This window comes from Coptis chinensis, chromosome 7, assembly GCF_015680905.1.
Source record: "Coptis chinensis isolate HL-2020 chromosome 7, ASM1568090v1, whole genome shotgun sequence".
Lineage (NCBI taxonomy): Eukaryota > Viridiplantae > Streptophyta > Magnoliopsida > Ranunculales > Ranunculaceae > Coptis > Coptis chinensis.
Window position 1 is genome coordinate 40,801,343 of NC_141462.1, and position 15,111 is coordinate 40,816,453.

Below are 15,111 nucleotides of genomic sequence, written 5' to 3' on the forward strand. Positions count from 1 at the left end.
ATGAGAAATAAAATAACTTCTGATATACTAAGTAGAAAGAGATGTGATAAGAAGGTGGGAGATGTTCAAGGGTATATATGTAAATTCGTATAATAATATATCATTTTCTAAAAACAAAACATTAATATCTTGAAAGGTATTAGGAGTATTTCATACGGTGCGTGGGGGCCACTTCTGTCAGTGGAATAAATCATCTCTGCCGTATTGAATGGGTTCAGTTGTCCTAAAAATTAAGTCAATTCCGGAAGTTTCCCTATAAATTATTCGCTGACCATTTGATTTTAACAATTGAATTAAATCCTTATATTTCTTCATCCAAAAGCCCAGTGAACTAAAGTAGTAAACTTTCCACTTCCCAAACTCCAAAGCAAAAGAAACATGAAAAGCACAGCACTTTGTCGATCACAACAACAAACCATGCATTCCATTTCCACTCAATATCTAACAAAATCCTTAAACCTCATTCCACAACATATCAAACTAAATCAAACCAAATCCCCTTTTCTTACATTTTCCATAAACCCCTCTAAAACCCCCACACCAATAACCACTCCACCAGTAGTAGTAGTTGGTTCAGCAAATGCAGATAGATAGATTACCAAAAGAAGGAGAAACCATGTCAGCAAAAACTGGCCAAACTCTTGCTGGTGGTAAAGGTGCTAACCAAGCTACTTGTAGTGGTAAACTTTCTTATCAAACTTTTTTTATAGGACAAGTTGGTGAAGATGCTCATGGTAGATTGATTATTGAGGCTTTAGAAAATGGTGGGGTTGTTTTAGATTGTCTTAATGTTGTTTCTAATGTGCCAACTGGACATGCTGTTGTTATGCTTCAGTCTGATGGGCAGAACTCTATTATTATTGTTGGTGGTGCTAATATGAGTTGTTGGCCTGAGAAGTTAAAGGATGGGGATTTGGATGTTGTTAGGAATGCTGGTATTGTTTTTCTTCAGAGAGAGATTCCTGATTCTGTTAATATTCAAGTTGCTAAGGTAATGGCTTGAGGTTCTTTTGTTTGGGCTGTGTTTATTTATATATTTATTTGTAAATGATGAATGAAACCATGGATCACAAGGATGAGTTTTAGTATAAATTATGTATTTTCTTGTTTACTTGTAAATGTAGTGAATTTCAAATGTTTGTTGGGGAGCTCTTTTGTTAACTGCTATTGATTCATCAGAAGAGTTAAAATTGGGGAAGAAGAATAATAGTATCACAAGTTGTGAAATTGAGGACTTCATGATTGTTTATAATCTTTTGCTTGAAGGTGTTTCGGGCGAATTAAACCACGGTTTAAAAAAAATTAATTCATGTGCCTGGTTTGTTCGGCTGCCCTTTTGTTAATTATACTGTCAGTGTACATGTAACTATGTATTTTGAAGTGCATATTGGAAGTAGTTGGAACCTCCTGACTTGCGAAAATTGAATAGCCAGACTACCTGCCCAAACTAGTTGCAAGAAGCTTTATCCAGACAGACCACATCTAAGTTGCATGAACCTTGAGCTCCTTTCAAAGATTAGGATGAATTACTTTTAGAAATTCCCAAGAAATGGCCATCAGTTATACCTCTTGTAACATGGAGATTTTATTTATTTATTTATTTACTTTGGTAAGTTGTAGTTGTAGATTCTAATTCACCTGAAATGGATTAAGCAAGAATTCACTGTGACTAAGGACGGTAATCCGGTAAGGAACACTCAGTGGAGATGTTATGGGCTGCGTATGTTCCTTAGCAAGTTGAGTACCAGTAACTTGAGAAGCTTTTGAGCTTTGAGCAAGGCTTGTATAAAGCGAAGTTATTTATTAGTTCATAAAATGATTATGTTGCTTGAAATTTTCTGAGGTTTACAGTTTTCATGTTACAAAGATTATTTTGAATGTACATAGTGTCATAGTGTCATAGTGACAAGTTATTTTGCTAGTTCCATGCATCGTTCAATGAAATGTTGAAAATTGAACATCTTTCAGGCTGCTAGGAGTGCAAATGTTCCAGTAATTCTTGATGCTGGGGGAATGGAGGGGTTGATCCCAGTCGAACTACTACGCTGTGTGGATATTTTTAGCCCCAATGAAACTGAACTAGCACGTTTGACTGGAATGAGGACAGAAAGTTTTGAACAGATTTGTCAAGCTGTAGTGAAATGCTATGAAATGGTGAGTTATTCAATCTTTAAGAAATTGTTGGTAGAACAGACCGAGTTACTGTTTTGGTTTGTACATCTTGCATGAACCATGTTAGGGCTTGAGAAAGCAAGTAGAACTAATGTCAGGGATGTCAGACCACATCAGGCAAGATGTGGTCTGATGCACAAGTTAACATATTTTTTTCTATGGAAATCATATTTGATATTGAGCTCCCAACATATTTTGGGAATGATAGCTCCCCTTGATTGTGATTTAACATATCTCTCCAGCTTTTAACGCCATACTGGAACGTGTGCTATCATTCGTAGAATAGTTATTTTTGTCCGGTTTCACCACAAGTTTTCGCTAGAATTGAAATGTGATACAGTATTAGTGAAGCATCTTTTACTGGTTTAATAATAATATCTGCAATTAATATTCATTTCAGGGTGTGAAGCAAGTCCTTGTCAAACTGGGGTCAAAAGGCTCAGCCTTATTTGTTAAAGGAGAAGAGCCAATTACCCATCATATCGGCCACAAAAGTTATTGATACAACTGGAGCTGGTGATACTTTTACTGCAGCTTTCGCCGTGGCACTTGTTGAAGGGAAGTCTAGAATGGAGAGCCTGAAATTTGCTGGTATGCACCATGGCCTTTCTATCTTTATTTTCTGCCTTCTTGTCTTTGAAACTTCATACTTTAACTTGGTACTCTCTTGTGGTTGCAGCTGCAGCAGCTTCTCTCTGTGTTCAAGTGAAGGGGGCTATTCCCAGTATGCCAGCCAGGAAAGCAGTTTTGGATCTTCTCCACTCCCTTTAAACACATATATACTTAATGGGCAGTCAGGTGACATAGCAGTCCGCATACTGAAGAATATTTACTTGATTGTTTTCTCATTTTCTGTAGCATTTCATGAAGTTACCGTCATCATACTTCTGAATTGTTCGTACTGTATGAGCATAATAATTTGTCACTTTATGTTAATAAACCACACTGCAGTACTGTGTTTGATATCTCGTCTGTGGTCTGTTTGGGTTTTATTCAAACAACTTAGGGCTATGCCTGTGTCTTATATACTGTTTGAGTGACGTATATATCTGAGTTCAGATTTAGCGACTTCAACTTTTGTATGATTGTTAACTTGTTTTTTTTGGGTGAAATTGTTAACTTGTTATACGGGGAAGATCTTATTAGCCAGTTATCATGAAATTTGTGTGGTAAAATGTTAGTGATTTTATTTATTGGATTGATCCTTTGCCAGGCAAGTACCTGTCTGAAAAGATAATGTCTTAGGTTGTAATTTCTTACCCGAGTTTGCTTTCTTAAATGCAAAAATGGGTATAAAAATTGCAAAACACGAACTAATTAAACAGAGTCAAGAACACACAGTAAACTAATTAAGTTGAGAAATTTCCATTTACACTCACATAGAATTGAAAATGAAAGCATTCCACTACTTGGTTCCCCCAAAAGGTATAAACAGAGTATCCTCAACGATTTCACCCTGTCCTGCCTTGAGCTTCAACAATGTCTTCAGTCAGTGGAGCAATGTATAGTACCAATAACAGAAGTGCTTATAACTGTGATATTACTTCATTAACTCAGTTACCTCGTTAGATGTTGACAATCTTGACAGAAGGGAGTCTTCATTAATGTTGCTTTCATGATCTTGTAGTGTATCTGATGTAGATTAAACTGGCGGAAGCTTCAATTTATCAAATCTACTCTTGAATTAAACAAAATAATTAAAACTAAAACAAATCTTTATTTCTCTCTGAAATATTCTTAATAACACAACTCTCCCTGAACCCTAATTACCAACCCATTATTTATACTAATCCTAAAAACTATAAACCAATAGGAACACGACATGTGTCAACAACTAAAATAAAATAACTAAACTAGTGGGCTCGCGGCCCATGGGCTTGACCATGCTGATGTCCGCATCACTCTCCCCAAGTTGAAAGAGTTTGTCCACAAACTACAATGGTGGTGCATTAGAAGCGGGAAAAACTGATAACGCTTCATGTTGGAAATCTGGAACAGTGTCAGGTGGTTCCTCAGTAACCTCTCCAATATCGTCATCTCCTTCTGCGAATAAACAGGGCGTTTCTTTTTCTTTGGCATTCAGCAGCAATGTGGCCAATAACACCAAGCTCAAAACACTTCCTAGATGCAGAAAATGCACTGATAGGATGAACTGTAGTAGAGGCAGTACTAACAGGTGACAGACCAACAGAAGATGATGATGAATTGGACAACTTGTGGAGATCTTATGACTTTCTAGCATAAGTAACTGCATTTGCCATAGTTTGAATATCAACAAAAGACAAATCAGCTTGAATGCGTTTCTGTAAGCCATTGACATATCTATGGACCTTAAATTCTTCGGTCTCAGTCATATTTAGGCGAGTGCATAGCAGATTGAAAGCTTCAGTGTATTCTTGAACAGTAGACAAGTTTTGCCGCAAATTATGTAGGCGATTAAACAAATCACGCTCATAATTATTAGGAACAAACTCTTTGCGCAATGCTCGTTTCATCTTAGACCAACGATGCACCAATTTCTTGCCCTTAACAGTGCGACCTCTTTGGTATTCATCCCACCATACCACAAGATAACCCCTAATTTTGTAGCTACCAACCTAACACACTTGGCACCAAATACTCTTGTATTCAAAAATCTTTTCAATTCGAGTCAACCAATCCACAAACACATCAGCATCCATCTTCCCATCAAACTCAGAAACATCAATCTTAATATCACCATGATTATTTTTTTCTAACAAACGAATTAAACGATCAACAATATTTAAATCAGTAGGTACACGATTACCAGTTATAGGCGCACTGTCGTCTGAAGAATCACTGTCAGAAGAAAGAGAGAGAGTATCACTAGGGGTGTCCACGGTTCGGTTCGGTCCGGTTCTAGGTAAAATTGTAGCTCGAACCAAAGTAATCGGTTTCTAACATTTAAAACCGAAACCAAACCGTCCACTTATAAAAACCGGTTTTAAACCGAGCTGAAATTTCAGGTCGGTTCGGTTCTAAATTTCGGTTATGAAATTTCCCATTAATATTATGTTACAACTACATGGGCCTCGGAAAACAAGCCCATCTGACGTCCACTTTAGACAAGTCTTGGACTGTAACGTTAAATGAGAAACTAAGGCCCTCAATATTTATAACTACTTGTGTTCTAGTGTTGTCTTTTTTGAGAATGTGGGACTAAAGTGAACCTGAGCAGCTGAGCTCGCCTTTGAAGTTTATGAGTGTTTCACACTTGCTGGAAGTGTCAACCCACATCTAGTACTTTATAATTCAATTATCTCTTTATCTTCTTAATACATCAATCAAACATTCATTCAATTATAATCATTGCAATTGAACCAACTTATTAACCAACCCCATTTCTAACATAGTTTCTATTGTTTCTTTCTTCCACCTTCAATTTCAATTACATACACAATTTTATTGTTAACACTGGGTGATGGGTCTTGTATGAGTTTGGGTTTTGCTCCAATTGATTCAATTCCATTAACCAAATGGTAATTTGATGGTGACGAGGAAAAAAATTATTACATGCATTGAAGGGGAAACCCCAAAAAACCAAAGCTTCAATTGTAGAACCCATTAATTGGCACATCATTTCTAGCAAAAGTAGACACAACTATTGCCTAAAGAAATGAACTAATAGTGTGAACTTGAGAGCTATTGAGCTTCATAATGAGAATATTGATAGTCTACATTTGTTTGGAAAGGTTATAGAGACTTTGAGAGAATGTGTTTGTTTTGGTTCAAGTCCTAACAAAACTTCAATGGCGGATTATAGAGATGGAAATATGGAATTAACTTTAGTAGAACGTAAATTTAGTCCCACATGGGAGACATATGAATCCATCAGAGAATAAAGTCTCAATAAATGTATCGATTCAAGTTATTTAAAAGGGTTGTCACGTGCTAAATTCTGAAATTGGTTAACCAACTATTCATTCAGCAGGCTATAAATGGTAAAATATGTTTAATATATGTTCGGTTCGGTTTAAGTCGGTTAACCGAGTCTACAAACTGTAACCGAACCGGAGTCAGTCGGTTCTTATTTTACAAACCGATAATCAAACCGGCTATGTTAGAAACCAACCGAACCGGCCAGTTCGGTGCGGTTCGGTTCGGTTTTTCGGTTTTCCGGTTTTTGTGAACAGCCCTAAGTATCACTAGCATGTCGCCTGAGTGGTAGTGGAGGAAGTTGAGGTTGCCTAGCTTACCAAGGGGGAACATACTGAGTATATTGAGGTTTTCCTTGATACATGGTATACATGTTTCTGCCATCAAAGGTATATTAACTTGGTGGATTTGGAAGTAACTATGAGCAAGTTTAAGTATGCACCCTTGACTGATGACTTTAGGATCTGGAATGATCAGAGTCTTTATGTGTTCAGGAGAAATAGACATGATTTTAGATATGACTGCTTTGGAATTTCTCATGTGAGATTAATAGTGAAATATCTTGCAAAATTTTATTTATGTCGATACTGATACTAAATCCTTGGAGTTTTCTGTCAAACTAAAGTTGTTCCAAGAGCTCCTAATCAATTTCAAGTTGGTGTGAGTAGTATGCATAGAGGGGAGAATGAGAGAAATGAGGAACTCAGTGGGCTTGGAGTATTTATTTTATTTTATTTTTTCCTTTCGTTACTAGAATTAGTCCCAGGTGAAAAATTATGTAGAGTCTTCTTTAATGTTTAATGTGTTGTCTTTTAGTTTAAGAAGTAATTTGTGTTATGTATAAGTATGAAATTATATATCTTGGTATGGTTGATATATGAGCATTGTATTGTTTTGATTTTCAGGTTATGACAAGATTTAGGTTTTTGAAATGTTGAAAATATAGAAGAGACTCTGCTGGATTGTTTTTATTATTTAAAAAAAAAAATGATGATGCTCTTTATTGAAGGCTCTCCCCCTGAATTTTCTCATTCTCATTCAGACTTGGTTTGTGAGAAATGAAATGCATAAAATTGTTATAATTAAGCTCACTTGAGTATCGTAAGAAATGATTATTATGAAGTATAAAACTGTTGGAAATGGTTATATCATTGATCCATTGCTACAATAGAGATGGTCTCTTGGGGTGTTGTTCAAAAACAATGTGTCTAGAGTGCCGACTGGCACGGGCATTCACTAGTAGATAATAGTATCAAACGGTTATTGATATACAGTTAGAGTACTGATGAAATACAATTATCCAAATGATTTGGCTATTTCTAACCGCCCCATAGAGATAATACACTGGTTATAAAACCAGTAACATAGAGAAATAGGTCCTGAAAAGTCCCATGTTCACCATTTCAAAAACACCATCAACCAAGTGTGACCATCACAATAGACTTTGCAGGACAACCCAACTTCCTCATAGGACAATATAAAGATGGTTAAGGGCTTTATAGATAATAGTATCAAACGGTTATTGATATAATTGAAGAAATATAATTAATTAGACGCATACTGAATAAATATAATTGAATTCTCTCAGGTCGACCCAATATCAAACACAGAGAACTAAAGTATTAAATTAAAAGCTAAAATACCAGACAAAGTAATAATTCTACTAAGGTTTTTTATTCAAAAAAACATGTAATCAAAGCCAGCTGTATAAAAGCAAGGAACAAAAAAAACGAATCTTTCAGTTTTGGGGCGTATCGTTTTAGGGTTTGTCATGATCTAGGCGATTTCTGAGTTTGAGAATAATTTTGGTCACGATTTAAAGAGGAATTTGGTCACGGTTTGAGAAGAAATTGGAGTTGATTTGTCGAACAAGCATACATCTCAATTCCCAATGGTTTTTTCCCCCCAAAACTGATGTTATCTGGTACGCCGCACACATCATCATTAAAGTGGTAGCGTGGCCCATCTGAAAACCACGTGTGCCCATCATAAGACAATATAAAGATGGTTTGGGGCATTATAGATAATAGTGTCAAATGGTTTTTGAATTGATATACAGTTAGAGTACTGATGAAATACAGTTATCCAAATTATTTGGCTATTTCTAACTACCCCATAGAGCGAATACCACGGTTATAAAACCAGTAACATAGAGAAGTAGGTCCTGAAAAGTCACATAAGTTCACCATTTCAAAAACACCATCAACCAGAAACTTACAATGGCGGTCTCTTCTTCGAATGCTGACTACCAGAGCCAAGGATACGACATGCCGCATGACCTTTGTGTAGAAATTGTCAAACGTGCTCCACTTCCATTTCTTAAAACGGCCAAGTTTGTCTCTCGAAAATGGGAAACCTTTACAAATTCAAGTTCCTTCATAAAGGAGCACGCGTTGAAGACAAGATCATTTCTGGGATACATGATAGACACGGAAAGAAGATGGGAATCAATAATATCTTTTGCCTCCAGCATTGGCCACAACCCCACAATTCCAGCCCCAACTATGGACTTCAAACCGTATGGTATGTCGGTAATTGCGTCTTCATTGGAAGGTATAGTTCTCTTGAACAACCCACACGAGAAAGACCAAAAATTTTATGTGTGCAAACCGACGACTAGACAAGTGTGTCACCTGAATAATCCTAGGATCAAATTCTTCACTGAATGTGTGGGAATGTCGGTGAAATCCATGGCACCTTTAAGTTTCACTATAGTTAGGATCTCAAAACCCAACTACAACACTATTAGACAAAGATGAGACAACAAGAAGGAATTTTCAATCATTCACCATGTTGAATTGTTTGATTCACAAACATTCAATTAGCAAAGGTTGAATGACTTGGCCTTGCCCTTTATTGCTAAACACATAAATAGGCAGCTCGGGGTGGATGCAAAGGGATGTCTCCACTGGTCTCTTTATGAAGAAGGCATATTGGTATTTACCATTGGCTGGCAACAATGGACAAAGATTATGCTACCGTAAACTGAATCCCCGGCCAAGTCCTACAAACTTTTTCGCTTCGATGGCACGATTGCTGTTGTGTTCTCCTACTGGGGTGAGGACAACATTACTACTGAAATATTAGAACTGAGGGTATTACATCAATACGAGAACAGGTTGTGGAGTGAATCGAGGAAGTATTTGTTGGACAAATTGTATGAACGTTATCGTCATCCGAAATTCATCGACTTACTATCAACATAAGTTGGAGTTTTCAGTTGGAACAACAGGATCATATGGTACAGTTTCAAGAACACGGAGGTGTTATCATAATAAAAAATCCCAACAATTGGCATTCACTCCATTCTACCATTCATGTCAGACTTTGGCGGAACTCAGTTTGGCCCAACTCAGTATAACTAGTAATATATAGGGAATATATATCTGTATTTATATTCGGAACTTAAAATTAGATGTTGTAATAAAGCACCATGCATGAACAAAACATGTTTCTAATAGGGCAACTTAAAGTCCTTACATGATATTATGTACACCATCTTGTTGTCAGAATGGAGAACCAAGGGTTTTGTGTTAATCAGGCGGTCAAATTCAAATTAAAAATTAGAACACCAAGAATACGAAACGTACTAAGTATGACAACATAACATCCATATAATCCATTAAGTGTACAATTATCTAGTGGCAAGAGAGAAGCAACAGTACCCAAGTTTATAATTAGGCGGTTAGATTCAAATTTGAAATTAGAGCACCCTGAAGATGAAATATTGCTGATATTACAGCATACATTATGTATATGTATATCATCCTCTAGTCATAATGAGAAGCGAATGTGATCATGTTAATTAGTTGGTTAGATTCAAATTTCAAATTAGTGCATCCTGAAGATGACATGTTCGTGATATGACAACATAGATTCTGGTTTAGACATTATGTATACCATCCTATAGTCAATTTGAGAAGCAAATGTTTTAGAAGTTCATTAGGCGGTTAGATTTAAATTTCAAATTAGACCGCCCTGAATACACACCTAATTAATATGATAACATAGCTATCATATAGCCCATTATGATTCCATACAGTGGGAAAGAGTGTAACATCAATTTATGTGTTATCTTTGTGGTTAGAATCTAAGCCTAGAATCATTATTCAAATTAGATAACTCTGAAGATAGAACATTCCTTATATAACAACATACTTCACATATATAACATTGTGTTTTCCAACTATGGTTAAAAGTGACCACCATAGATTTTTGTTTCTTTTATTAATTAGGTGGTTAGATTCACTTTACAAATAAGTCATGACCTTTCATTTCTTCAATAAACGGTTGTCTGAAAGACTAAATGTCTCCCAAGATTAAAAGCATTCATTTCCATTTATTGGGCAACTTGTAAGCATTGAGAGGATATCAAACCTAAAAACTCCACACTTGATATTAAACCCACCAAAATAGAACAACAATGGAAGGATCTTCTTCATCTGTATCCAAAAAAAACAAGAACAACTCTACCAACACCAACACCGACAACAACAACCACAATAAGAACAACACCAACAACAACAACAACATGGAAATGCCAGATGAAATTTCTGAAGAGATAGTCAAGCGTACTCCACTTCTATTTCTCAAAAAAGCAATGTTCGTCTGCCAAAAATGGGCATCCTTTACAAGTTCAAGTTCGTTCACTAAGGACCATGCATTGCTGATGGGATCTTTTCTTGGTTACATCATAAATACATAATACAAATGGGAATCCAGGATATCTTTTGCATCCAGCATTGCAAACAACCCACCAATTCTAGGCACAACTTTAGACTTCAAACCTGATGGCACATCGGTCCTTGCCTCGTCAATGGAAGGTATTGTTCTCTTGAACACACCTTACGAAAAATACCAAAAGTTTTATGTATGCAAACCAACGACTACAAACCTTCGTCGCCTAAATAATCCTAGGAACAGATTCTTCACAGTATGTGTGGGAATGGTGGTTAATTCTGTGGAACCTTTGCGATTCACTATAGTTAGGCTCTCAGTACCCAACCACAACATTGTAAGGCTTTCCAAGGACAACAAATTGAAGAAATGTATCATCTATCATGTTGAATTATTTGATTACCAAGTTAAACAATGGAGAAGGTTGGAGGACCTGGAGTTGTCTTTTAATGATGAACTCCTTAAAAGGAATGCTGGAGTTGTTGCAAAAGGAAATCTTCATTGGTCTCTTTGGGATGCGAGAATATTAGTTTTTAACGTTCGACGTGAGCAATGGACAAGGATTAGGCTACCGGAGACTCAACGTCCACCGAAGTCATACACGCTGTTTCCCTATGTTGGCTCCATAGCTGTTATGTTCTCTTTCTGGGGTGAGGACGGCACCGGCACTGGAATATTAGAACTCTGGGTTTTGCAGTGGTACGAGAACTGTGTGTGGAGTGAACCGAGGACGTTTATATTGTATGAAGGTTTCTACCATTCAAACTTTGTCGGCCTACTGCCATCAGACATTGGCGTTTTCAGTTGGTACAACAAGATCATATGGTATAGTTTCATGGAGAAGAAGGTCCTAGCAGATCATGTAATCCTAGCAAGTAGCATTCACTCCATTTTCTCATTCATGTCAGACTTTGCCGAAACCCAATTGAACTAGTCGTTTATATATGTAATTATTTCTTTCCTGTTAGTTAGTATGTTTTAATAGACTGGGTACTTATTATGTATCAACTGCAAGAAGCACTGCATTGTGTTATGGTTATGTGAAATTATTACTTATTAAACATGTTATGTCCTTTAGTCAATGGTTAAATACACAACAACATAACTATGTATAAAGACAACACAATGTATCTCTAATAGATTACTTACATAACTGGAAACACCTATTTGTAATTGTCTCTTTGTTGAGTTCTTGTTGTTTTTCTACGAACTTTTGTAATTATGTGTAAGTTTCCCATTATGTTTAAGCTGAATTCATGTTTCTTGAATCATTACCCATTATCATTTCACAGTTAAACTACATCAATTACAGTTAAAATACATCCAAAATGTTCACTAATTTCAACTTATGCTATCAGTAGATCCATTACAGTTCAATCGGCAAACCCTAAAGACTTAACAAGTGCTGAAATATCTGAAACACTCCCTTCCATGGTAATTTTGGAGGTACAGTTCCCCTCCACTGTTACCTTCACCTTCCCTCCTTCTGTGACCTTTTCTTACGTAGTTGTAGTTGCTTGATGGCTGGCTTCATGGCTTTCTTCATCTGGGAGATCAATCCATTTGAAAGCATTGCATCTAGGTTGACTTCTGCATTTTATAAACCTGTGACCTTTGTTTATCCCTTGCTTACAGAAATATAGAGTCATTGTGTTGGACTTGTAGGAAGCACTGCATTGTGTTCAATTAATACTTAATTAAACATGTCATGTCCTTTCCTCAAGGTTTCCTTTTAACACAATATAACTATACTATAAGACAACATAGTATTTCTCTAACATGTTAACAAAATTAATCAGGAAACCCCTCTATTTGTCTATCACATCTATTGGTGTTTGTCTAATTGTCCATTTGTTGAGTTCTAGTTGTTTTTTCTACGAACTTATGTAAGTAAGTTTAAGTTTCCCATTATGTATAAGTTGAATTGATGTTTCTTCAATCATTGCCCATTATCATTTCATAGTTAAAATACAAGGGGAACTCATTTCAGCTTAAGCTATCAATAGATCCATTACTGTTCAATCTGCAAACATTAACGACTTAACAAGTGTAGAAATATCTGAAGCAGTCCCTTTCATGGTAATTTATATATGTAACTAGATAACTGCAAGCAGTGGGGGCGTGAGTGGAGGGTGGAGGGAGAGATGGGTTTGTGGGTGGGGAGAGAGAGAGTTTGGGAGTGAAGGAGGCAGAAGGAGAGTTGTGAAGGATTGAGGACAGACAGACACAAACCTACCAAACTACATTTTGAGCAACGCACTTCCCCCCCTCTCAAAAAAACATTCGCTTCACTTACTTGATTATGACTCTATGGCAAAGATGAATTGCTCCCTGCAGTCATTTGGCTTTTTTGAAAACCACGGACAAGATCATTGTAGAAAGTTGGTACGTTTTACAAATGTGAGTATAGGTCGGTATTTGTTCCAGCCCCCACAAATGTGGCCCAATAAAAGCCTAATTCAATATAACCCCACGCTCATAGCTTATCTACAATAAAGCCCATGCTCAGAGCCCAAAAAGCCTATGCTCAGAGCTTAACTACAATAAAGCCCATGCTCAGAGCCCAAAAAGCCTATGCTCAGAGCTTAATTACAATAAAGCCCATGCTCTGAGCCCAAAAAAGCCATGCTTAGAGCCCATGCTCAGATTTAATTTATTACCTACCCACATAACGCAAAATCTATTCAATTAAACACATGTCTTGAACATTTGTGAGGAAGTTGTTTGACCGAATCAATCAACTTCCACAACTTTGTCCATAACTTCCACAACTTCGTCCAAATTCAAGATTCACTTCCATCAACTTCAAATCTTGTGACGGTACTCCAGCAAGTTCTTCAACTTCATCCCACGATTGGAATATTGGAGAACGAGGAAGTAACTATCACCAATCCGACATATAAAATCCAACCTTGGTCATTCTCCATAACTGCACAATCAATACTTGATCCCAAAGCAATACAACATTTAGGTACGTAAGCAACTTCAAACCAAAGTCTAGTCTCAACTCTCACCAACAACCATCCCCTTTGCAATCTCTTCCGAAAAGATCACTTCCGACCCAACTAGTGTGTTTTGGCAAAACTTACTGAAACAGTATCTACTAGACACAATCACACAACACAGGAAGCACTGCATTGAGTATGGTTTTGTGCATATTAATAGACTGGGTACTTATGTATCAAGTGCAAAAAGCACTACATTGTGTTCAATTAGTACTTAATTGAACATGTTATTTCATTTTCCTCAATGGTTACCTGTAAGACAACATAACTATCTCATAAGCCAACATAATGTATCTCTAACAGTTTACCAACATAGGGGCCATTTGTTTTTGCCTCTTATAAGACCTAGAGGTTTTATAACCTCTTATAAGACACATGGACCAGTGATGTGGGACATATTTTTGGTTCATTATTTGCCTCTTATAACAGGCATTCTACTAGAAATGTCTTATAAGAGGCATGATTTCTGTCAGTACCAAAATTGGACCTACTACAATTGTGTAAGACTTCTATGCTGGGAAAATACACAAACGCCCCAAGCATACTACCCCTTGCCCTCGTTATCTCTTCTTCATTCTTCCCAAACCAACAAGCAGCTGCTGCTGCCGCCAATCATAAGCTCCATCTCTGATATCGACCGAGCGCCTTGGTGCTACTGCCACAACCGCGAGAAAGTGTGAAACTGTTGCCACCACTGTCAAGGTCGATCGAGCCACTCGGTATGCAATAGAAACTTAATCGGCATTGATTAAATTGGCGAGTTGTCTCTTAGATTATGCTAGTATTCATGGACTCTGTTCATTATTGAATTCGCACTCTCACTCTCTCTTATTAGCACTTGCATTATTGTCGTTGCATTGTATGCTATTGTTTCAATTTCTTTTTATTGATTGTTGTGGCCGGTTTGCTGCCGACTAATTGATTTGGCTATTTACTGATTTATTTATTTTCTTTTAGTACTTGATTTTAGGTTTGTTGCTGACTGGTTCTCTCTTTATTTTAATTTTGTGTTGTTGCTGATTGATTAATAAGAATGTGTTTAGTTTAGGGTGAAATAGACCAATAAATCAAAGATGGAGTATTAGAAAAGGAAGCCTACATTTGAACTTTGACAGAGAACCATACCATTTTATATTTTGTACAATAATGGAAGTGCACTTTTCATTATACATTGCGGATGTATATTATGGTTAAGATGATCGCTTTGGTGATCCTGATGCTTGCTCCACTATCAACCCAAGTGCTCACACACTTTTTTTTTTTTTTTTTGCTAAAGGTAATTGTATTAATAAATTAAAAGGTTACAAAGTACAAAAAATGGATAGGATTGATAGTAAGCACTATCTCAAAGTAGCTGAGG

General features: G+C 36.7%; 1 pseudogene across 1 annotated transcript; it reads left to right on the forward strand.

Moving 5' to 3' along the window:
• Nucleotides 1–257: 257 nt before the first annotated feature.
• Nucleotides 258–3,674, forward strand: LOC147487547 (ribokinase-like; annotated as a pseudogene). The gene is made up of 4 exons (XR_015202932.1): nt 258–991; nt 1,969–2,154; nt 2,573–2,763; nt 2,852–3,674. The product of XR_015202932.1 is annotated as a ribokinase-like (transcript).
• Nucleotides 3,675–15,111: the final 11,437 nt, after the last annotated feature.